At 45.2% G+C, this 23,720-nt stretch overlaps 1 protein-coding gene across 1 annotated transcript in view; it reads left to right on the top strand.

Moving 5' to 3' along the window:
- The first annotated feature begins 1,823 nt into the window (after nucleotides 1–1,823).
- Nucleotides 1,824–23,720, top strand: part of LOC120989580 (A disintegrin and metalloproteinase with thrombospondin motifs 10-like) — a 450,152-nt gene continuing 428,255 nt past the window's right edge. The window contains exon 1 of the mRNA XM_040417778.1: nucleotides 1,824–1,931. The gene's annotated coding sequence lies outside the window, so the exon portion shown is untranslated. The remainder of the gene's footprint in view (nucleotides 1,932–23,720) is intronic.

Raw genomic sequence — 23,720 nt, 5'->3', positions numbered from 1 at the left:
AACTTCTCCGAAATCTGGCGGTGACAGTACCTAACTCATTCTACATGTCCCTAACTCAAGCCTGTAATTCTTAATTGTTATTCCAGAAGACCTATGCCTGTTACCTCCCCGGTCAACTCTGATGATGTTTATGTGGTAAAAAGACATCCTAGTCATGAAGAAAGTTAAAGGAAAATGCTACTTCTTGATGGACTGGAAAGACTTTGGTCCTGAGTTGGTTGCTACAATATTGATAAATGGCAGTGCACAATACAGTTTTGTTTGGTGCCATGTTCATGTGTGTGAGGCTGAGGTTGCACAGGGATCATGGGCGTGACAGATCGCAGTAAAGCTTTGCAGCAAATGAATGGGATCACAGCTCCACTCGCAGGTTGCTGCAACTGTGATCCCAGAATTGCTAAAAATAAAACCCCATTTTTTTTTTTTTCATATTTGTTATCTGAGTGGGTGGGGGATTGTATGAGAAGCATGGGTCATCTTGACTAGCCACAGGAGTGGGGGTTGCACGGGAGGAGGGGAGGAGTATCATCTGGAATAATGGATCCGGTATTTAAAGATCAAAAGCAAAAATCGCTCCTCCTATGTCCCGGAGCATGTGCAGACTGGAAAACCGGATTCGGCAATGCGGCAAATTCCAGAACACTTGGTACCGGAAATTAATGCCGATCCGGGAAGTGCAGTATTTTTCCGGGATTTTGGCTTGAAAAAATACAGCGGCATGCTGCAGTATTTTGTTCGGTCAATTACCGTACAAGGGACGGAACGAAATACATCCTGATGCATACTGAACGGATTGCTTTCCATTCAGAATGCATTAAGACAAAACTGATTTTTTTCCGGTTTTGAGACCCTTTACCGGATTTCAATACTGGAAAAGAATAACACCAGTGTGAAAGTACCCTAATTTGAACTATATTCCAATACAGAGTACATCTTTAAGACAACTGATTGTTAATAAAGTGATTTTTTTTATTAAAGCAAATAAAAAGTGTTTAGGCTTTCAGGGAGTGGACCATGAAACAAATAGGACACAGATTTTCATAATACACTGTCTGCTGCATAGTTGAATTTGTTATCACATTTTACCACTAGAGCTCACTAGTACTTTCATAATAAGAAGCAGTAATGCAATTTAGGGAGGATACTGCCATTGCAGTGAACTGTGGTTGAGGAAAGAAAACTATATATATTTTTTTTTTTTTTGTATGTGCTACAAATACTATGCAAGTGTTACACAACTCTGTTGAGCACTGTACATGGTGTCTGAGCCATACTTGGGCAGGGTCCTTGCTTATGACAAAACTTTGAGATATCTGAAATGTAATCTAAGAGACCTCCAGACAATATGCATTGTAAAACATTTGCTGTGGGCTCGCTAGGGAGAGGATGTTAAACTACAACAATGACAGCATTGTTAAACAAAAAAGACTTGATACTTTCCTCACGTACAAAAGTGTGCATGCCCTAGCAATAGACTGCTTTAGGAGAGGTACCAAAGAGGGTTATAACATTGTTTAGCCATTCCTACTTATTTAGCATAAGCCATGCCCACTGCCCCTGTGGCAACTTAACCCCTCTCCTGCCAGTTCACCAATAACAAATTACTCAGCCATGTGCTTTAGATCCTCTTTAGCAAGAAGACCTTTCTAAACCGCGTATACACTGCTGCCTATATTCCACTAAGACTTTAAAACACAAATACGCATACCTAAAATCTTATCCACTCTCTGGGAACGCTCCTCCTTTAAGTATGTGAGGTCAGTGATTTTCTTTTTCTGTATGCAGCTGCCAGACAATCATCTACTGCATAGATTGCTTAAAAAAGCACTTCCAAATTACAGGTCCCAGAAACATCAGTCTTGCTGTGCTGCAAGCCGGAAACCATCTTAAACTCACAGGGAAGAATCAGCAAGTTGAATTGAACCGTCCTGGTATGTATATATCACATCATAATGTGGAGTTATAATCACAATGAGGGTTCTGCTAAATACCTATATCAATTGTTCATTGTATGGATTTTTTTTCTCTATAAGGAGAAACCTAGTGTTGTAACAACTAATTGTGGACACCAGCATATTCATACATATGGTAATTGTTATTTCTTAAGTAAGTTTAAGTGAGGACCTGTATTACATGGTAGGAACATTCAGTGGTTCCTAAACTGCATCACAAATAAATTCATAAAGTGTTGATTAATAATAGTGCAATTTTCCAAGTAAGATTATTGTATGCACATGTACAGTAAATATCAGCTGATAAACTTGTTCTGTCTCTACTCTTTACCTTATTGTTATCCACGTGTCGCCTTCTTCCATCTGTTACAGGAAAACACAAATCTTGTTCTAACTCACACCTAGAGAGTATTTATCTTTTTATTAGTGCTGTTCATTATAATTTACACTTTATGGGTACCTGGACACAGTGTTTTGCTCTTGCTGCCTAGAGCACATAAGAATCCCTACGGCTCCATATATTTTTTTGTCTCTTGCTTTCTTATATAATTATATAATTCTCATTTGACTTTAAACTTGACCTCTGATCCTAATTACAAATGACTGATGGGAAACTAGATAAAAAGTAAGAGATGACTGAAAGTTAAATAATGACGCTGGGATCTAGGCATAGATCAAGTCTCTTTTATGTTGTGGACTTGACAGTACTTTTAATTAACATATTTCTCGCACTCAGTCCTGATGTTTCTCAGAGGGAATCAAACTACTAGAAGGCCTCAGCTTTTAGTCCTTAAAATTCATGACAAGGATTATTTCAACTCCTGACCTCCGTCTGTTCTCCAGAAATATTCAAAGCTAGCATTATAAGATAAGCCAGGCATCATGCTAGGCTGAACTTGAATTCTAATATTTGCGGAGAACATAGATGGAACTACTATGGACTATGGCAACTCCACATATTTGACCAGAAGTAAATCTTATTTATACGCAGGGTGTCAGCTAAGGTAAACTAATGTAAGCATTCATTGAGGAGAGCTTAAGGCTCATGCACACAACCGTCATTGACCCGGGAAACACGGTCCCTTAGTAAGAGGTATAAAAAAAATTGTAGTATGTACAGATATATAGCATATACAGCAGTATACTGATATGTGAGGTGCAAGTCATAAATTACACCTTGGGCCGCACATCAGTGCAGATTTCATCCATTCTTCTGTTCTGTGAGGTTCCTGGGCCATTTTGCATGCATTGCTCTTTTGAGGTCTATCCACAGATTTTCAATGATGCTCGGATCAGGGGACTGTAAAGGCCATGGTAAAACCTCCAGCTTGTGACTTTTAAAGAAGTTTCATGTTGCCATTTCCTCAATTTTAAATGTAATTAAGAAATGGCAGTTAACAAAAACAATGGAGGTCAAGAGAGAGAGTCTGGAAGAGACAGCTGCTCATAGGATTAAGGATAGGTCTACACGACGATATATGTCGCACCAATGTCACGCAACAATTTTTATAATTATAGTCTATGGTGTCGCACTGCAACATGCAACATGTTGCGACTGTGACGTAACAGTCGCAAAACATCCATTCGAGATGGATTTTTCTGCAACTCTCGCGTCGCAGTCGCAGCATGTCGCTTGTTGCAGTGCGACACCATAGACTATAATTATAAAAATTGTCGCGCGACATTGGTGCTGCAAAATGTTGCAGTGTAGTTGTGCCCTATCTATCGTCGTGTAGACCTAGCCTAATAGAAAGGTAAATCAGAACCCTCTCTTGACTACAAAAGACCAGTCTTTACATGCTGTGATAGTTGCCAAAGGAGGTACCACTAGGTATTAACCATCCAGGATGTCCAAACTTTTGCTTCAGGCCCTTTTCCTTTTTGTCATTTTGAAAATATGAAAGATGAAAGTAAAAAAATATAGGGGATATGTGTCAACTTGCTTAACTGTTCACAGTAACAGTAATTTTGATCAGAGATGACCAAATTTTTGCATGCAACTGTATATCTATACACACTCCATCCCCTATCTAGCCAGTGTTGCCATTGTCAGACTGTGCAGGGACCTCCCCTCTCCCCCTAGTTAACAACCCTCTGTAACCTTACTGCAGACTGCTAGCAATTCATTTAAAACTTCTAGTGTTAATAATAAAGGAATAGAACAACATAGAGCTTTAAAGAATAGATGCTCCAGAATTATTACATGAGGAATACATGTAGCAAATAAAACCGGCATGTCAGGAGAGGTGACAGGTCCTCTTTAACTCCCTGGTTGCCTAAGAAGCTATAAATTTAGGAGAAACACATACTCCATCCACAACTTTTTCAGACTTTTACCACTTGGTCAGATACATCCCCCTTGTTTCAGCCTAGTGGATTGGTACCTGACCTGTGTTTCACAATAAATCTATACTCTTGCAAAGGGGAAAAACCATCTTGTGACTCTACTTTTCTATTTTCACACATCCATTTAAGGTTCATTTCACAATAGCTTTCCCCACTGGTGCAATGGGTGACGTGAACGCATAGCACCCGTACTGAATTCTGACCCATTCATTTCAATGGATCTGTGTTCATTTTGTCACGCATCAGTTCTGTGTTGCGTGAAAATCACAGCATGTTCTATATTCCGCGTTTTTCACGCAGCCCTGGCCCCACAGAAGGTGGTTGCTAGGAGATGTTGTTTGTAAACCTTCAGTTTTTTTATCACGCTTGGAACGCGTGGAAAAACTGAACGTAATCGCAGACAAAACTGACTGAATTTGCTTTTCACTAAACGCATCCGGAGCCAATCCGTCATGCTCATGTGAAAGGGGCCTAAGGGGAATATGATCAGTGACCAATTCAAAGTGAAGGTAATAATTAGAGATGAGCGAATCTAAGCTGAAAAAGTGGAATTCAATCTGAATTTCAGGAAAAATTCGATTTGCAACGAATGCGAATTTGCTCGCTCTTCGTGGTAACGAATCACAATTTTTTCCTAAAATGGAAGCTAAAATGGCGGCTACACGTGTGAGGACATGGGGCAAGAAACTCTGGTAAGGCGGGATGACCCATAATTCCATGCATGCAGCCAACCAGCCCTGTGATATCACAGCCCTATAAATATGGCGGCCATCTTGGATTCAGACATTTTCCAGCATTCAGAGTGTAGGGACAGATGTGAGAAGGTGCTAGGGACAGCAATAGGGAAAAACCTCAATGTGACAAAAAAACTGAAAAAACTATTTATAAGGATAGGGAGGAATCATTTCACAACATCTTAGTGCAGGGAGAGACGTCAAAAGGCGCTAGGTGCTAGAAAAGCGATTTACAAGTGCAAGGAAAGATTATTTGGGGATCCAAATAGCCATTATACAGCTCTGTCATTCCAGCAATTTGTTCTTGGGGTGCAAGTGCTATGTTGAAAACCCTTTTAGTGGCTTATATCTGTGGAAAAAGAAAATTATATATGCAGTTCACATCTGCAGCTATATGTGGTGAAAGCGTTTAGTGGCGTATTTCATTACAAAAAGAAAAATATATTCTCGGTTCACTTTTGCATCTATATGTGGTGAAAATGTTTAGTGACGTATTTCAGTAGAAAAAGAAAAATATATATGCAGTTCACTTCTGCAGTTATATGTGGTGAAAGCATTTAGTGGCCTATTTTGGTACAAAAAGAAATATATATACGCATTTCACTGTTGCAATTATTTGTGGTGAAAGGGTTTAGTGGCCTATTTCAGTTCAAGAAGAAAAATATATTTGTCACTTTTAGGGGTGTTTCAATTTGCTTTTAATTTATTTAGTTCAGCTAAAAGTATGTCAGACAGAGAAGTGCCAGACCATGCACAGAAGGAGTGGCAGAGGTCGCAGCAGAGTAAGGGGACGTGGCAGCAGGAGTCGCAGCGAGAGGCCTGAGCTCCTGGTGTCATCTAGCGGTCGTGTCTTGACCAGCAACCCAGAGGTTCTTGATTTGTTAACTCGGTCATCCACTTCATCACAAGTGACACCAGATACCCCCAGCCAACAGTCGGTGGGTTCGTCCGACACAACCCTTAGTTGGCATGGCCCGGGAGCAGGCCCTGTGCCCTAACCTGTCCTCAACCTGCCTCTGTCCTTTGCTGTTTCCTCAGGCAGCGGCTGAGCCAGCAAGGTGGTAGCATGGCTGAAAGTCAGCAGGGTGGCAGCAGTGGGAGGTCGGGAGCCAAACATGCCCGGGGTAGACCACCTGCTTCAGAGCAGCCTACCTGCCCGGTAAGTAGTGGTGCAGGAGTTCACAGAGACAGTGGTGGTAGCAGTCAGTCAGTGCAGACAGTTGGGGGGGAAATCGCCTACTCGGCGGTGTGTCAGTTTTTGTAAAGCCGGCTGAGAAGGTTAACATGGCCATATGTAGAATATGTGGGCAGAAGGTGAAGCGTGGCGAGGGTGCCAATGTTGGCACCACGGCCCTGCATCAACATATGCAGAGTCACCATAAAGTGGCATGGGAGAACCGTGGCTCTGATATGGTGGTCCAGCCCGCCGCAGCAACCGCTATATCACCCATTAGCACGCACCCAGTTTCAGCCAGTCAAGGCTCCACCACCTCAGCCGAAGGAAGCTGCCTGTCATTCCCAACTTCTGCTGGTCCAGATGCTTCTGCTCCTACTCCTCGTCAGTCATTCCATCAGCAATTAATCACTGAAGCAATTGCCAAGAGACAGCAGTATGCGTGCACTCATCAAACGGCGCAGAAGCTTAATGTGCTCCTGGCCAAGTTGCTGGTGCTACAGGCCCTCCCTTTCCAAGTGGTGGACTCTGCACCTTTCAGAGAACTGATGGCTTTTGCTGAGCCAAGGTGGAGAGTCCCAAGCCATCATTTCTTTGCGGAAAGCAGTACTAGTCCTGCACAAATATGTAAAACAGAAGGTGGGCCAGTCCTTGAGCCTGTCGGTGTCTGCCAAAGTGAACAGCAGCACCGACGTGTAAAGCTGTAACTATGGTCAGGGACAATACATGTCCTTTACGGCCCACTGGGTGAATGTGGTACCTGCACAACCACACCAGCAACTTGGCCAGGTCACGCCACTTCCGCCTCTACGTTGTCACGCCATTGGTCATACGACATTGTCCGCCTCTGCCTCCTCATCCTCCACTATGTCCTCAGCCTCCACTGCAGGGACAATTCACAGTGCCCCTCCAGCATACCACAAGTGCAGGGCACGGCGGTGTCACACTGTTCTGCACCTCGTTTTCCTGGGCGAACGGAGTCACACAGGGGAGGAACTGCTCTCAGGATCTAAGGATGGTGATTGATGGTGTATTATCACACCACCGATCACCATCCTATTCCGGGTTATCGGGTCACCAGAGAGCCGAATAACCCAGAAACGCAGCAAACCGCAGTTTGGAATTGACCTGCGGGCCTGCTGAATGACTTTAGCAGGCACTCTTTTCCGATCACCGCCCGCCACGCGACAGTGATCAGAAACGCACAGGGTGTACAGGTACGCCCTGTGTCCTTAAGTACTGGGACATCAGGGCGTACCTGTACGCCCTATGTCCCTAAGAGGTTAAATACAAAATGGTGCCTAAAAACCATTCTAGCAAAATCTGCCTCCAAAATCCATATGGCGCTCCTTTCCTTCTGACCACTGCCATGTATTTCTGTAAACTGCAGAATCATAGTAATATAAATTGGGCTTTATTTTGCTGTTAACCCTTGCTGTGTTGCAAGAAAAAATTAATCACATAAAAAATCTATCAAAAAAGTGAAACTTTGAAATTTCACGTCCATTTTCCTTTAATTCTTGTGGAACACCTCAAGGGTTAACAAAGTTTGTAACATATGTTTTGAATAATTTGAGAGATGTAGTTTCTAAAATGGGGTCATTTAACGGTGGTTTACATTACGTAAGCCCCTCAAAATCACTTTATAACTGAAGTTGTGCTAAAAAAGGTTTTGAAAATTTTGTTGAAAATTTTTAAAATAGCTTCTAAACTGCTAAGCCTAACGTCCTAAAAAAATAAAATGACATTTACAAAATGATGCCACCATAAATCAGACATATGGGGTGTCACGGCGGACAGGATACAAGATACTCAGAAAATAAACAAACAAGTGTCTAGGCAAGAAGCTGGGGATAAAGGTCACCTCCTGACTAATCCCTACCAGCTTTACCGAGACTTCTATGCCCACGTTTAGATCCTGATGGTGGGAATAACGTGTCCTCGTGCCTAGGCTGAAAATAGCCTAAAATCCCTAAGATGGTGAAAGGGGGAAAGAGGCAGCCTGCTCCCTCAGAACCTGGAGGGGGCAGTCAACTCTCTAACAGCCTAGACAGACAACCACAAGAAAACAAAAACCAACTTAGCTTTACTGAGCAGGAACAGCTAATCCTTCCTTCCTTCCTCTGAGCCAGACAGAAGCTATAACCCGCACAGTACACTGGGAGTGGGCGTAATTTAAACTCAAACCAACGACCACACCCATGGCACCTGAAGGGAGGCGGATATAGCTCAACTCCAAAACAAAACAAAAAGGCTACACACGAGCTGCTAACCTGGCAGACCTCCGCACATAGCCTGAGCAGGGCATGACATAGGGAATATTGATTGATAACCATTTTATGAGGTATTACTATCTGTTTTAAAAGTAGAGAAATTCATATTTAGAAAATGGTGAATTTTTGCAAATTTTTGGTAAATTTGGGATTATTTTATAAATAAAGGTGAAATATAGAGACTTAAATTTACCACGAGAATTACACTGTGTCACGAGAAAACAATATCAGAATGGCTTGGATAAGTAAAAGTGTTCCAAAGTTATTACCACATAAAGTGACACATGTCGGATTTGCAAAAATCGTCCTGTGATTTAAGGTGAAAAGTGGCCCGTTATTGAAAGGATAAATCCGCCCCTGTATACAAAGACTATTTACACCTGAAGAACTGCTCTAATTATTATCGTAATTGGGAGCAACTGTGTCAATAAAAAGAAGTAAACATTAATCAAAATATTGTAACCCCTTAGTGACCATTAAAATGCCTTTTTTTATGGTGGTCACTAGAGTTGGGGCGGACACCCGAATGTTCGGATTTGACGGGTTCGGACGAACTTTTGAAAAAAGTTCGAGCTCGGGACCCGAACTTGACCCCGAACCCGAACCCCATTGAAGTCAATGGGGACCTGAACTTTTGAGCACCAAAAAGGCTGTAAAAATTTCATGGAAAGGGCTAGAGGGCTGCAAATGTCGTCAAAATGTGGTTAAGAGCATGGCAGCACATGCGCCAGGCAAGGGATGTGCGTCAAACCGGCTAGTCCTAGAGCTGAGCGAGATTTCGCCCATTATCGCACACCACCAGGCCGGGCTGTTGTTCAAGGCCCGTCCACAGCTCCTGCGCGGTGTGGGGTTTGTACCCCAGCTCACACGATCTGAACCAGTGTAGGCCTGAAGTAAATATTTCTTTGCCCAAAATGGCTGTATTTCAAATCCCTGAATGAAACCCCTGTATGTAGAGGGAATATTTCACACGGTCTGAACCAGTGTAGGCCTGAATTAAATATTTCTTTGCCCAAAATGGCTGTATTTTAAATGGCTGTATTTCAAATCTCGGAATCAAACCCCTGTATGTAGAGGAAGTATCTCACAGGGCCTGGACCAGTGTAGGCCTAAATTAAATATTTCTTTGCACAAAATCCCTGTATTTCAAATGGCTGTATATCAAACCCCTGTATGTAGAGAGAGAGTATCTCACAGGGCCTGAACCGGTGTAGGCCTAAATTTAAATATTTCTTTGCACAAAATGGCTGTATTTCAAATTTCTGTATTTTAAATCCCTGAATCAAACCCCTGTATGTAGAGGGGGTATCTCACACGGTCTGAACCAGTGTAGGCCTGAAGTAAATATTTCTTTGCACAAAATGGCTTGATTTCAAATGGCTGTATTTCAAATCTCTGAATAAAACCTCTGTATGTAGAGGGGATATCTCACACGGTCTGAACCAGTGTAGGCTTGAAGTAAATATTTATTTGCCCAAAATGGCTGTATTTTAAATGGCTGTATTTCAAATCTCTGAATCAAACCCCTGTATGTAGATGAAGTATCTCACAGGGCCTGAACCAGTGTAGGCCTAAATTAAATATTTCTTTGCAAAAAATGGCTGTATTTCTAATGCCTGCATCAAACCCCTGTATGTAGAGGGGGTATCTCACACGGTCTGAACCAGTGTAGGCCTGAAGTAAATATTTCTTTGCCCAAAATGGCTGTATTTCAAATGGCTGTATTTCAAATCCCTGAATGAAACCGCTGTATGTAGAGGGGGTATCTCACACGGTCTGAACCAGTGTAGGCCTGAATTAAATATTTATTTGCCCAAAATGGCTGTATTTCAAATACCTGCATCAAACCCCTGTATGTAGAGGGGGTATCTCACACGATCTGAACCAGTGTAGGCCTGAAGTAAATATTTATTTGCCCAAAATGGCTGTATTTCAAAAGCCTGATTCAAACCCATGTATGTAGAGGGGGTATCTCACACGGTCTGAACCAGTGTAGGCCTGAAGTAATTACTTCTTTGCACAAAATGGCTGTATTTCAAATGGCTGTATTTTAAATGCCTGCATCAAACCCCTGTATGTAGAGGGAGTATCTCACAGGGCCTGAATAAGTGTAGGCCTAAATTAGATTTTTCTTTGCACAAAATGGCTGTATTTTAAATGGCTGCAATTTAAATCCCTGAATCAATCCCCTGTATGTAGAGGGACAATCTCACAGGGCCTGAACCAGTGTAGGCCTAAAATAAATATTTCTTTGCCCAAAATGGCTGAATTTCCAATGCCTGCATCAAACCCCTGTATGTAGAGGGGGTATCTCACACGATCTGAACCAGTGTAGGTCTGAAGTAAATATTTCTTTGTCCAAAATAGCTGTATTTCAAATGGCTGTATTTCTAATCCCTGAATGAAACCGCTGTATGTAGAGGGAATATCTCCCAGAGTCTGAACCAGTGTAGGCCTGAAGTAAATATTTCTTTGCCTAAAATGGCTTTATTTTAAATGGCTGTATTTCAAATCCCTGAATAAAAACCCCTGTATGTAGATGAAGTATCTCACAGGGCCTGAACCAGTGTAGGCCTAAATGAAATATTTCTTTGCATAAAATGCCTGTATTTCAAATGGCTGTATATCAAACCCCTGTATGTAGAGGGAGTATCTCACAGGGCCTGAACCAGTGTAGGCCTGAATTAAATATTTCTTTGCCCAAAATGGCTGTATTTTAAATGGCTGTATTTCAAATCTCTGAATCAAACCCCTGTATGTAGATGAAGTATCTCACAGGGCCTGAACCAGTGTAGGCCTAAATGAAATATTTCTTTGCATAAAATGCCTGTATTTCAAATGGCTGTATATCAAACCCCTGTATGTAGAGGGAGTATCTCACAGGGCCTGAACCAGTGTAGGCCTAAATAAAATATTTCTTTGCACAAAATGGCTGTATTTCAAATTTCTGTATTTCAAATCCCTGAATCAAACCCCTGTATGTAGAGGGGGTATCTCACACGGTCTGAACCAGTATAGGCCTGAAGTAAATATTTCTTTGCCAAAAATTGCTGTATTTCAAATGCCTGATTCAAACCCCTGTATGTAGAGGGGGTGTCTCACATGGTCTGAACCAGTGTAGGCCTAAATGAAATATTTCTTTGCACAAAATGCCTGTATTTCAAATGGCTGTATATCAAATCCCTGAATCAAACCCCTGTATGTAGAGAGGATATCTCACACGGTCTGAACCACTGTAGGCCTGAAGTAAATATTTCTTTGCCCAAAATGGCTGTATTTCAAATGGCTGTATTTCAAATGCCTGCATCAAACCCCTGTATGTAGAGGGAGTATCTCACAGGGCCTGAACCAGTGTAGGCCTAAATGAAATATTTCTTTGCCCAAAATGGCTGTATTTCAAATGCCTGATTCAAACCCCTGTATGTAGAGGGGGTATCTCACACGGTCTGAACCAGTGTAGGCCTGAAGTAAATATTTCTTTGCCCAAAATGGCTGTATTTCAAATCCCTGAATCAAACCCCTGTATGTAGAGGGGGTATCTTACACAGCCTGAACCAATGTATGCCTGAATTCAATATTGGTGCACCAAATGGCTCTATTTAAAACTCTGAATGTAACCCAAATGTATTAATGGTGTATCTCACAATGACATCTGCATCAAAGGCTGCCAACTACATGCTTATACTGCTGTCAAATTCAGTTGGGCACAAAAAATTTAATTTCACACATGCTTATGCTGCAAGGCTTAAAAATAGTGTTTTTTGTCAAAAAAGTGTGTTTTTCAAACCCCAGAAAATGCTGGGTGTATTTCTAGCTTAAATTGCACACTGACTAATCCAGATTGCCCAAAAAGTTTTTTTTTTTTTAACAGAATATTAACGCTGTATATATTAAACTTGAATTTAACGCTTGCAGATCTGGAAAATACAGTTTTTTGGAGAAAAAAAAGTGTGTTTTTCAAGCCCCAGAAAATGATGGGTGTATTTCTACCTTAAATTGCACACTCACTAATCCAGATGTTGTAGTTTGCCCAAAAAATTGTGATTTGCAATGTCCCAAAAGCTCAGACGCAGTGCTGGTGCACTGAGCTTGCATAAAATGGCCGCTGCCGCCACCCACCTAACTAACAGAATTATAAAAGTTATTTTTTTTTTGGTCAATGGCCTCAGGGCAGGGAAAACGATTGTACCCTGCACCCACACAACTATTTCTCTGTAGATCGCTGAGTTAGATTCTCGTTAATTTCTAACGATAATTTGTTTTCCCTTAGTCCTAACAGCAGCACAGATGGGGTTAACTGCCCCCTGTGGACTGGTAGGATCGGCGGAATTTTTAATGAGTCCAAGAACCAATAAGCAATCTTCAGCTCCCTGAAAGGGAGGAGATCGCCCCCCAGCCCACCGTGTCTTTAACAAGCCTAATGTAACTAGGGTGGGATATTTGTGTGCTGCTGTTAGGACTAAGGGAAAACAAATTATCGTTAGAAATTAATGATTCCCTTGCGTCCTACCAGCAGCACAGATGGGGAGATAGCAAGAAGAATCCCCTAGGGAGGGTCCTCATGCCTGGCAGAAGTAAGAACTGTCTGCCCAAAAGCCAAAAACTCTGCCACCCTAGCATCTATCCTAAAAGGGAGATGAAGGTTGACTCAGAGCTCCAGGAAGCCGCCTTACAGATCAACTCTAAGGGGAGAAGTCTTCTCTCCGCAACAGAGGTGGAGACAGCCCTAGTAGAATGGGCCCTCACAAACTCCGGAGGATCTAGAGATTGGGAGACGAAAGCCTCCCTAATGGCTTCCTTGATCCAGCGACTAATGGTAGCTTTAGACGCTTTACGGCCTTTAGACTTACCGGCAAACAGGATGAGGAGGTTCTCATCTATCCTGAACTCTCTGGATCTATCCACATAGACCTGGAGGCATCTCAAAATATCCAGCAGGTGTCTGGCTGGAGTATCAGAGGAGGAGGCTTAAAACAAAACTGGTAAAGAAATTACCTGGTTAATATTTTGGAAGGTTGGAACCTTAGGCCTGAAGTAGGGTAAGAACTTCAGGAGTACTCTGTCCTGCAAGAAGATGATGTAAGGGTGAATTGCAGAAAAAGCCTGTAGTTCAGAGATCCTTTTGGCTGAAGCTACAGCCAGAAGAAAAACCACCTTTAAGGTCAAAAATCTTAATTCCACCTCCTCCAAAGGCTCAAAGGGGGGAGATGCTAACCCCCTGAGCACTACTGAAAGATCCCACTGGGGAATAGGTTTCAGTATAGTAGGCTTTAGTCTTTCAGCTCCCTTCAGGAAGCGTTTGATGAGTGGGTCCCGAGAATGTGGCCTGTTAAGGCAGGCCGAGATGGCACATATCTGTACTCTCAAGGTAGCTGGAGAGAGACCTTTATCTAGTCCATCCTGGAGAAATTGTAATATCGCAGGAAGGGGCGGATCTGCAGACGCCACCTGTTTGGAATCACACCATGACACGAAGATTCTCATAATTCTGGAGTAGGCCTTCTTCGTAGACTCTGCTCTGGAATGCGACAAAGTTCTCAGGACCGACTCGGAAAGCCCTTCTATGTTGGAAAGGGACTGATCAACCTCCAGGCTGTCAGGTTGAACCTGTGCAGATCTGGGCAGAGGTGAGTGTCCCACGACACCAGGGTCTGCTCCGGGGGGAGTCTCCAGTATTGTCCCCGACTCATCTGAATGAGCTGGGTAAACCAGGATCTCCTGGGCCAGAACGGTATGATGGCTATTACCGAGGCCTGATCCTGACGAATTTTCGTCAATACCCTCGGTATCATGGAAAACGGAGGGAAGATGTAAGTCAGCCTGAACCTCCACGGTATCGACAGAGCATCTATCACCAGGGGGTTGTCTTCCCTGTACAGGGAACAGAACCTCAGCACCTTGGCGTTGAACCTGGTCGCCATGAGATCCACCTCTGGCATACCCCATCTGTGAACTAACTGCCTGAAGATCTCCGGATGCAGAGACCACTCCATTGTCGGTAATCCTCGACTTAAGCGGTCCGCGATCATATTAAGGGAGCCTCGAATATGAGTGGCAGATAGATGGGAAAGGTTAGTCTCTGCCCACCGAAGAATTACCCAGATCTCTGACAGAAGGGGCAATGATCTTGTGCCTCCCTGCTTGTTTATGTAGAGAACCGCAGTCATATTGTCTGACTGAACTTTCACCGCTTTGCCCCGGATCTGAGGGGCGAAGTGAAGGAGGGCTAGCCGGATAGCTCGCATCTCGCGGAGATTGGAAGAGAGACGCCGCTCCAGAGCAGACCAAGATCCCTGCACTGGGGATCCGTCCAGGTGAGCGCCCCAGCCTACAAGGGACGCGTCTGTAGTCAATATGAGCCAAGAAGGTTGGGTCATAGACTTCCCTACCGGCAGATGGAACCACCATCTGAGAGAATTCCGGGTTTGACTGGACAGGGAGCACAGGGAATCTAGCCCCCCAGGGCTGCCGTTCCATAAATCTAAGACCTCCGACTGAAGGGGACGGAGGTGCCATAGCGCCCAAGGGACTGCGTCCGCAGCCGCTGACATGAGCCCCAGCATCTTCATGAGAGTTCTGATAGAGACTCGACGGGGGACGTAAAGGACCCTTGCCAGGTCCTGAATCCGCGCTCTCCTTTCTATAGTCAACTGGAGGGACATCTCCACAGAGTCGACCACGAATCCTAAATAATGGATTGAAGTCGATGGGCTCACATTCGACTTCTGCCAGTTGATAATCCACCCCAGGCGGATGAGAAAGGAGATTGCGATCTGAAGATGGTGGGTAAGGATCGGAACTGAAGAGGCTATGAAAAGCCAATCGTCCAGATAAGGAACAATAGTCAGTCCTTGAAGTCTCAAAGCTGCCACCACTGACACCACCACCTTGGTGAAGATAAGAGGGGCAGAAGAGATTCCGAAGGGAAGAGCGGCAAACTGAAAATGCCTGCGAACCCCTGAAATCTGGACTGCGATCCTGAGGAACTTCCGGGAGGCGGGATGGATGGGGATGTGGAGGTGAGCATCCTTGAGGTCCAGAGTAGCCATGACGTCCCCCGGGTTGAGGATATGGCTGACTGACCTTATGGTTTCCATCCGAAACCTGGTTTTCCTTACAAATCGATTGAGGAATCTCAAATCGATGATCATCCGGAGATCTCCCGTCTTTTTGGGAACCAGAAATACTGGAGAATAGATCCCTAGTCCTATCTCCCCTGCAGGTACCTCCTCCAGAGCTCCCTTGGAGATATAATCCTGTATGTAGGATTCTAGAATTTTCTGTTTGGCAGACCTGAAACTTCGCGTGGCGGTGAATCTTTCTGGAGGGAGAGAGACGAGATCTACCTGGTAACCGGCAGAAACTATGCCCTGAACCCAGGGGTCTGCAATCTGCTGGGCCCAAAGATGTTTGAAATGGGAGAGACGGCCCCCCACGGGAATCTGGGGGAGGGGTACGGGAAAGTCTAGAGGGGTCACGGCAGAGGCAGGAGGATTTATACAAGAGCCTCTGGGAGGCCCAAAGTCAGGAGGGTTTCGCCTCCCTGGTGGGTTTGCGGGGGCGTCTCGAGGGTCTACGAGACAGCCCCCCCCCAATCTCTACGCCTAGCCTGCTGCCCTGAACGACCTCCACGATCCTGTCTGGTGCGTCCTCGAAAGGGCTGCTGGGGGAGACTCTTCTTGTCGGAGAGTCCCTCCATAATTTTATCCAATTCGGCCCCGAACAGCCTATCAGGCTCGAAGGGGAGCGCACATAAATTAAATTTAGACTCATTGTCCGCATTCCACGGCTTCAGCCAAAGTGGTCTACAGGCAGCCGAGACCAGAGCCATTGTTTTGGCTGCCAGTTTTAGTTGCATCTGGGTGGAGTCACACAAGAAATCCATAGCCAGATTGACTGACTTGAAGGCGGACAAGATGTCATCTCTGGAAATGCTCTGGTCCACGTCTGTCTGAATTTTGATTCAGCCTGGAGCGTAGAAAGGGGGCTACTTCAGTGGCCGCAATAGAAGTTGATGTGGAGGCGGCGGCCGCCGCGTAACCCCTTCTAAGGGTGCACTCTGCCCTCCGATCTAGAGGGTCCTGCAGACTAGACCCATCATCTGCAGGGACCAGAGTGCGCCTGGACAGCTTGGCTATCGCCATGTCCACCTTGGGAATGGAACCCCACGATTCCACCAAGGGTTTAGCCATCGGGTACATAAGCTTGAACTTCCTGGTGAGGACTGGACCTTTCTCAGGCTTTCTCCACTCTGTGCGCATCACAGAGAGAAGGGTCTCATCCGCCCTAAAGACACGCTGTGTCCGGACGGCGGGATCTGAGGACTCCCCCATGTCAACATCATGGTCCCCCGACCTGATGGACTTCAGCAACTTCTGTGTTTTCTCTGGAGGGAAAAAACAAGAAGTTAGTTCTTCTTCCTCAGAAGATTAGTAAGGCAGTTGTCGTCCAAGGGTGTGTTACAGTCGTAACAGGCCAAGTGTTTTCTTTTGGCCCCGGAATTCCGCTGTTGATCAGAATCCCTAGGGGAAGCCATCACTGTAACAGAAAAAAAGAGACAGGTCATAACACCTACAAACACACAGGGAGGTGGAAAAAAGACCATATGGGCGCCCACCAGCACTTGAAGCAATTAGAGCTGGAATAAAACTACCCAAAGCAAGCAATATATCCAAGCACAGGGAACTCTGGAGCTAGCTTGTCAAAGCTATGCTACCAGAGACTGAATGACCGGCTCTGGGCCGTTTAAAAAGGGGAAGCCCCGCCCTAACTACCCTGACACTTCAGGATGTCCCTTGGAGGAAAAAACAACCGAGCGGTGAGAAGAAAAAAAAACACTGCGTCGGAGATACGGGAAACCAGAAGTGACGTTGCGCACCTGCGCGTCACTCTCGGAAGATGGCGGCGCCCACGGCGCCGCACGAACGCGGCCGAGCAGCAAAATGGGGCACCGCTGAGTCGCCGAAAACCAGGCGGAAGAAGAGGGGAGGGGAGCCCCCCCCCCGATGGTACCCTGTTTAAAATATATAGCCGCAATTAAGCCTAAAATAAAGGCAAAAGGCAAACAAAGGGGCGATTTGTTTAGAAAAAAACAAGAGAGCCCCCTTCAGCACTCTTCAGCTCCCCGAAGGGGGAGCCTCACGCCAGTCCACCTGTCCAAAGGACAGAAAAAAACACGGTGGGCTGGGGGGCGATCTCCTCCCTTTTAGGGAGCTGAAGATCGCTTATTGGTTCTTGGGCTCATTAAAAATTCCGCCGGTCCTACCAGTCCACAGGGGGCAGTTAACCCCATCTGTGCTGCTGGTAGGACGTAAGGGAATCTCCTATTCTCTCGCTGAAATCACAAGTCCAGCAGCATCCTCTCCCTACACTTGTAACAGCAAAGTGACGTGCAGCGCTACGTGACTTAAGCTTATATAGAGCCTGGGTCACATGCTGCTCTGGCCAATCACAGCCATGCCATTAGTAGGCATGGCTGTGATGGCTTCTAAGGTCAGACAGTTAACCGCTTGTTCATTGGCTGCTCTGCAGCCTTTCAAAAAGCGCCAGTTCGGGTTCGCTCAACCCTAGTGGTCACAAAGGATCTTGGGTTGGGGTGCCGCCTTTTTAGGGCCGGGCTTTAGCTCAAGTTAGCACTAAAAGTAAGTGCTCTCTCCTGGTTCCTCCAGTAGCTGAGGGCTTGAGGCAATGATCAGAGACCCTAGCAAGCGGTCTATGACCATGTGATCACTGTGATACAAGGAGCTGCTTAAAATAAGCTTCCTCTCTTGACCCTAGTGCAAGGATCTGGATATCCTAATCTGGGAAAGTTGGGTCCCAATTCTCACCCCCGTCCAAAACCAAGATAACAGTGACCATGGCCATCACTGGGCCACGTTTACTGTCCATCACACCGTTACTGAGCTTGTTTTCTTTGTGCACCTCTTTGTTAAAAAAGTTTATCAGGTTAAATGTTTATCAGGTACAGTATATTCCTTTTCTGTTAATTTAACCCCTTAATGACCTCGCCAGGTTGACCTAGTTGTTTTCACGGATGATGATGGCAAATGGACACGATACATCAATATATGGCTACGTTTCATCGACGACTTGTTCATCTTATGGTCAGGGACGAAATCAGATTTTGATGACTTTGTGCAGGTGTTGAATATAAACAAGATGGGACTCTTTTTCACCTCGGAGATCCATGATGACAAGATAGATTTTTTTTGTACCTGACAGTTTTTAAGGACCAGGAGGTTTGCCTAGGGACCCGTCTCTTCCGAAAGAAGACTGCCACAAATAGTTTGCTACAATGGGACAGTCACCATCCGTGGTCCCTTTAAAAAAGGCATTCCTAAGAGACAATACTTGCGGTTACGGCGCAATTGTTCAAAGGTGTCGGACTATTTGGTGGCAGCCAAAGACTTACAATAGAGGTTTCGGAGGAGAGGGTACCCACAACATGTATTGGCAAGGGCACATCAACACTCACTGGCGGCTGACCGCAATACTTTACTGGTTTGCATCAGAAAATTTGCATCATTGCAACCTTTGATGATGCTCATGAGATAGTTTGGGCTACTCTTACCCAATTTTGGGGAATTTTGCAATGGGACCCGGATGTGGGTCATTTGGTGGATGATGAGCCGAGCATCACATACCGCAGGGGGAGGAACCTGCATGATAGGTTGGTGCATGGTTTATATCAATCCCCTGTTGCATCTACCTGGTTGGGGACTAGACCCATGGGCACATTTCGCTGCAGTGGCTGCGTTGCATGTAATGTCATTCAAATCTTTACTAGTACGGTCACGCAAAAACAGTATATGATCAGATTATTTATCAATTGTAAAACCAGAGGCATTGTGTACCTGGCAACTTGTAAATGTGGGATGCAATATGTGGGAAAAACGATCCGAGAAATACCTCTGCCAGAGCCCGCAATAGCAGAATGCAGCATCTCTCGCAGCAAGGCCTGGAAATGCTGCATTCTTACAGCCCTCTGTGACGCTGGTAAAATGTCTGGCCTGGCATTTTGTGTTGGTACCGGGGTCTAAGTACGTTGCCACCCAGTACTGGTCCTTGCCCTTTATGCTTTTTATACGGGGGTCCCTCTTCAAACACTGGAGCATGAAGGCCTCCATTTGCACTAAATTGGAAGCAGTGGAGCGCCCTGTCTCCTGTATATCACCCAGGAGATTGTCTTCCTCGGTCTCCTCCCCCCAGCCATGGACAACACCAGGGATCCCTGAAAAGTTTAAAGCCTGCTCTTCTTTCTCCTCCTCCTCCTCCTCTTTCCACCAGCCACCATCCTCCTCTGACTCCTCTTCAGACTCCTGCTGACTTGTCTCAGATGGAGTAGCCCCCCTGGGAATTCATTCAGCATTGCGACTCCCTCATCTTCTAGCTCCTGCTCCTCGACGGCTTAATTAAAGACACGATGCAATGCACGCTCCAGAAAGAAGGTGTAAGGTTCGATGTCACTGATGGTGCCCTGGCTGAGACTAACCAGTTTGGTGATCTCATCAAATGGCCGCAGAAGTCTGCATGCGTCATGCATGAGCAGCCACTGGCGAGGTGAAAAGAAACCAAGCTCCCCAGAACCTGTCCTGCTGCAGAGTTCGTACAGGTAGTCGTTAACGGCATGTTGCTGCTGAAGCAGCCTATCAAGCATATACAATGTGGAGTTCCAGAGCATCGGGCTGTCACAACTCAGATGTCTGACGGGCAGGTGGTGTCACCGCTGAACGTCAGCAAGGCAAGCCATGGCCGTGTAAGATTTTCTAAAATGGCCAGAGAATTTCCAGGCCTGCCGCAAGACATCCTGGACCCCGGGGTATTTGGCAACAAATCGCTGCACAACTAAGTTCAGGATGTGTGCCATGCAGATTGGCACCATTGTCGCATACCAACTGTCAAATTGAGCGGGGTTAGCCACTGATCGGCCTGTGACTGCAGAGCTGAAAGCAGTGCAGGAGCGGTGTGGCTTTTGGCTTCCAGGTACAACAGCCGCAGCTCAGCATGGCAACGTCTCACCTGGCATGTCAAGTAGGTTCTGTGGAGCTTGGGGGGTGCAGCAGAAGAGGCGGTAGTAGTGGACAAGGAGGAGTCAGCCAACGAGGAGACATAGGATGGAGTAGGAGGAGGAGAGGAAGAGGCAGGCCTGCATGCAATCCGTGGCGGTAACACCAAATCCACACGGGTGCCACAGGTTACATGCTTGACGGCCGTCAGAAGGTTCACCGAGTGGGCAGTAAAAGTTATGTACCTTCCCTGCCCGTGTTTGCTAGACCAAGTGTCTGTGGTCAGATGTATCTAGGCACCGACACTGTGTGCCAGAGATATAATCAATTGCCGCTGAACGTGGCATATAGCTCTGGGATGCCCTTCTGGGAGAAATATTTCCTTCCAGGGACCTTCCATTGCGGTGTGCCAATGGCCAAAAATTTTCTAAAGGCCTCCGAGTCCACCAGTTTATATGGCAGTAGTTGGCTGGCTAGCAGTTCCGACAAGCCAGCAGTCAGCCGTTGGGCAAGAGGGTTATCCAGCATCATCAACTTTTTATGCTTGAACATTTGGGCCACGGAAGCCTGCCTTCTGCTAGATAAACGTGAGGACGGCACGGTGGAAGGTGGAGTGGTGGACAAATGGGAGGAGAGAGGAGAAGAAGAGGCAGGACGTGGAGCGCCGGGAGTGTGGCTTTGTTGGTTGTGATGGTGTTGCTCCCACTGGGCTCAGTGGTGGGAGGCCAGGTGCCTTCTTAAGGCAGTCGTCCCCAGGTGAGTGTTGGGCTTACCGCAACTTATGCGTTGACAGCACAGGCTGCAGATGGCAACACTATTCTCAGCAGCTGACACAGTAAAAAAAAAGCCCACACTGCGGAGCCATGTGCCGGCGTCCTGGGAACGCCAGATGTGACCGTGCATGGTGGATGACTCGCTCCAGATACATTTGCAGTCTGCTTTTTGCCTCCTGTGCACTGCGAGTTCTGCCAGCTTCTCCTCCTTCTCCTCCCTATCTGCTGCTCCGTCTCTCCCTCTGAGCTCCCATCCTCTTCCTCTCTTGTGGGCACCCACGTGACGTCCATCGACACGTCATCATCGTCACCTTCACCACCACTGACATTAGATCTCGGAGTAGGCAGCAACAGCGGGAACCTTCCTCCTTGGGCTGATCTGGGTACTGTCAGATCGCTGGGTGGCAGCCGTTGCTAGTGGAAGGAATATTGAGCCACTCAACCAACTCTGGTGCGTCCTTTGACGTAATCGCACGCACCTTCTCCAACTTCCCAAAGTTTCTAGAGAAGAGCAGTATTTGTGGAAGCAGGTATATCACAGGCTCAATCAGTATTTGGAAGCAGGTATATTGCACCCCTCAATCAGTATTTTGTGGAAGCAGGTAAATAGAACACCTGAATCAATATTTGGTGGAAGCAGGTATATCGCACCCCTCAATCAGTATTTTGTGGAAGCAGGTATATCGCACCCCTCAATCAGTATTTTGTGGAAGCAGGTATATAGAACCCCTTAATCAGTATTTTGTGGAAGCAGGTATATAGAACCCCTTAATCAGTATTTTGTAGAAGCAGGTATATCGCACCCCTTAATCAGTATTTTGTAGAAGCAGGCATATCGCACCCCTCAATCAGTATTTTGTGTGAAGACGTTATATCAAAACCCTTAATCAGTATTTTGTGGAAGAAGGTATATCTCACCCCTCAATCAGTATTTTGTGGAAACAGGTATATAAAACACCTGAATCAATATTTGGTGGAAGCAGGTATATCGCAGCCCTCAATCTGTATTTTGTGGAAGCCGGTGTATTACAGGCCTCAATCAGTATTTTGTTGAAACGGGTATATAGAACCCCTGACTTAAATATTTGGTGGAAGCATGTATTTCACACCCCTCAATCAGTATTTTGTGTAAGCAGGTGTATAGAACCCCTTAATCAGTATTTTGTAGAAGCAGGTATTTCCCACCCCTCAATTAATATTTTGTGGAAACAGGTATATAGAACACCTGAATCAATATTTTGTGGAAGCAGGTATTTCGCACCCCTCAATCAGTATTTTGTGGAAGCAGGTATATTGCACCCCTTAATCAGTATTTGGTAGAAGCAAGTATATCACACCCCTTTAATCAGTATTTTGTGGAAACAGGTATATAGAACACCTGAATCAATATTTGGTGGAAGCAGATATATCCCATCCCTCAATCTGTATTTTGTGGAAGCAGGTATATCAAACCCCTTAATCAGTATTTTGTGGAGGCAGGTATATAGAACCCCTTAATTAGTCAGTATTTTGTAGAAGCAGGTATATCGCACCCCTCAATCAGTATTTTGTGTAAAAAGGGTTTATAGAACCCCTGAATCAATATTTGGTGTAAGCAGGTATATCGCACCCCTCAATCTGTATTTTGTGGAAGCAGGTATATCAAACCCCTTAATCAGTATTTTGTGGAAGCCGGTGTATCGCAGGCCTCAATCAATATTTTGTGGAAGCAGGTATATCGCACCCCTCAATCAGTATTTTGTGGAAGCAGGTATATCAAACCCCTTAATCAGTATTTTGTAGAAGCAGGTATATCGCACCCTTCAATCAGTATTTTGTGGAAGCAGGTATATAGAACCCCTTAATCAGTGTTTTGTAGAAGCTGGTATATCGCACCTCTCAATCAGTATTTTGTGGAAACAGGTACATAGAACCCCTGAATCAGTATTTTGTAGAAGCAGGTATATTGCACCCCTCAATTAGTATTTTGTGGAAGCTCGTGTATTGCAGGCCTCAATCAATATTTGGTGGAAGCAGGTATATTGCACCCCTCGATCAGTATTTTGTGGAAGCAGGTATATAGAACCCCTTAATCAGTGTTTTGTAGAAGCTGGTATATCGCACCTCTCAATCAGTATTTTGTGGAAACAGGTACATAGAACCCCTGAATCAGTATTTTGTAGAAGCAGGTATATTGCACCCCTCAATTAGTATTTTGTGGAAGCTCGTGTATTGCAGGCCTCAATCAATATTTGGTGGAAGCAGGTATATTGCACCCCTCGATCAGTATTTTGTGGAAGCAGGTATATAGAACCCCTTAATCAGTATTTTGTGAAAGCAGGTATATTGCACCCCTCAATCAGTTTTTTGGGCGCAACAGGTATATCACACCAGTTTCAATTAGTTATTCCAATAGCGTTTGTCCCTCTATACACCTGCGGTATCGCAGCAGAACCTCACACAACTGCTGCACAATACAAATGC

Source organism: Bufo bufo, chromosome 2, assembly GCF_905171765.1.
Source record: "Bufo bufo chromosome 2, aBufBuf1.1, whole genome shotgun sequence".
NCBI classification, from domain to species: domain Eukaryota; kingdom Metazoa; phylum Chordata; class Amphibia; order Anura; family Bufonidae; genus Bufo; species Bufo bufo.
This window is presented reverse-complemented; position numbering and strand designations above follow the sequence as displayed.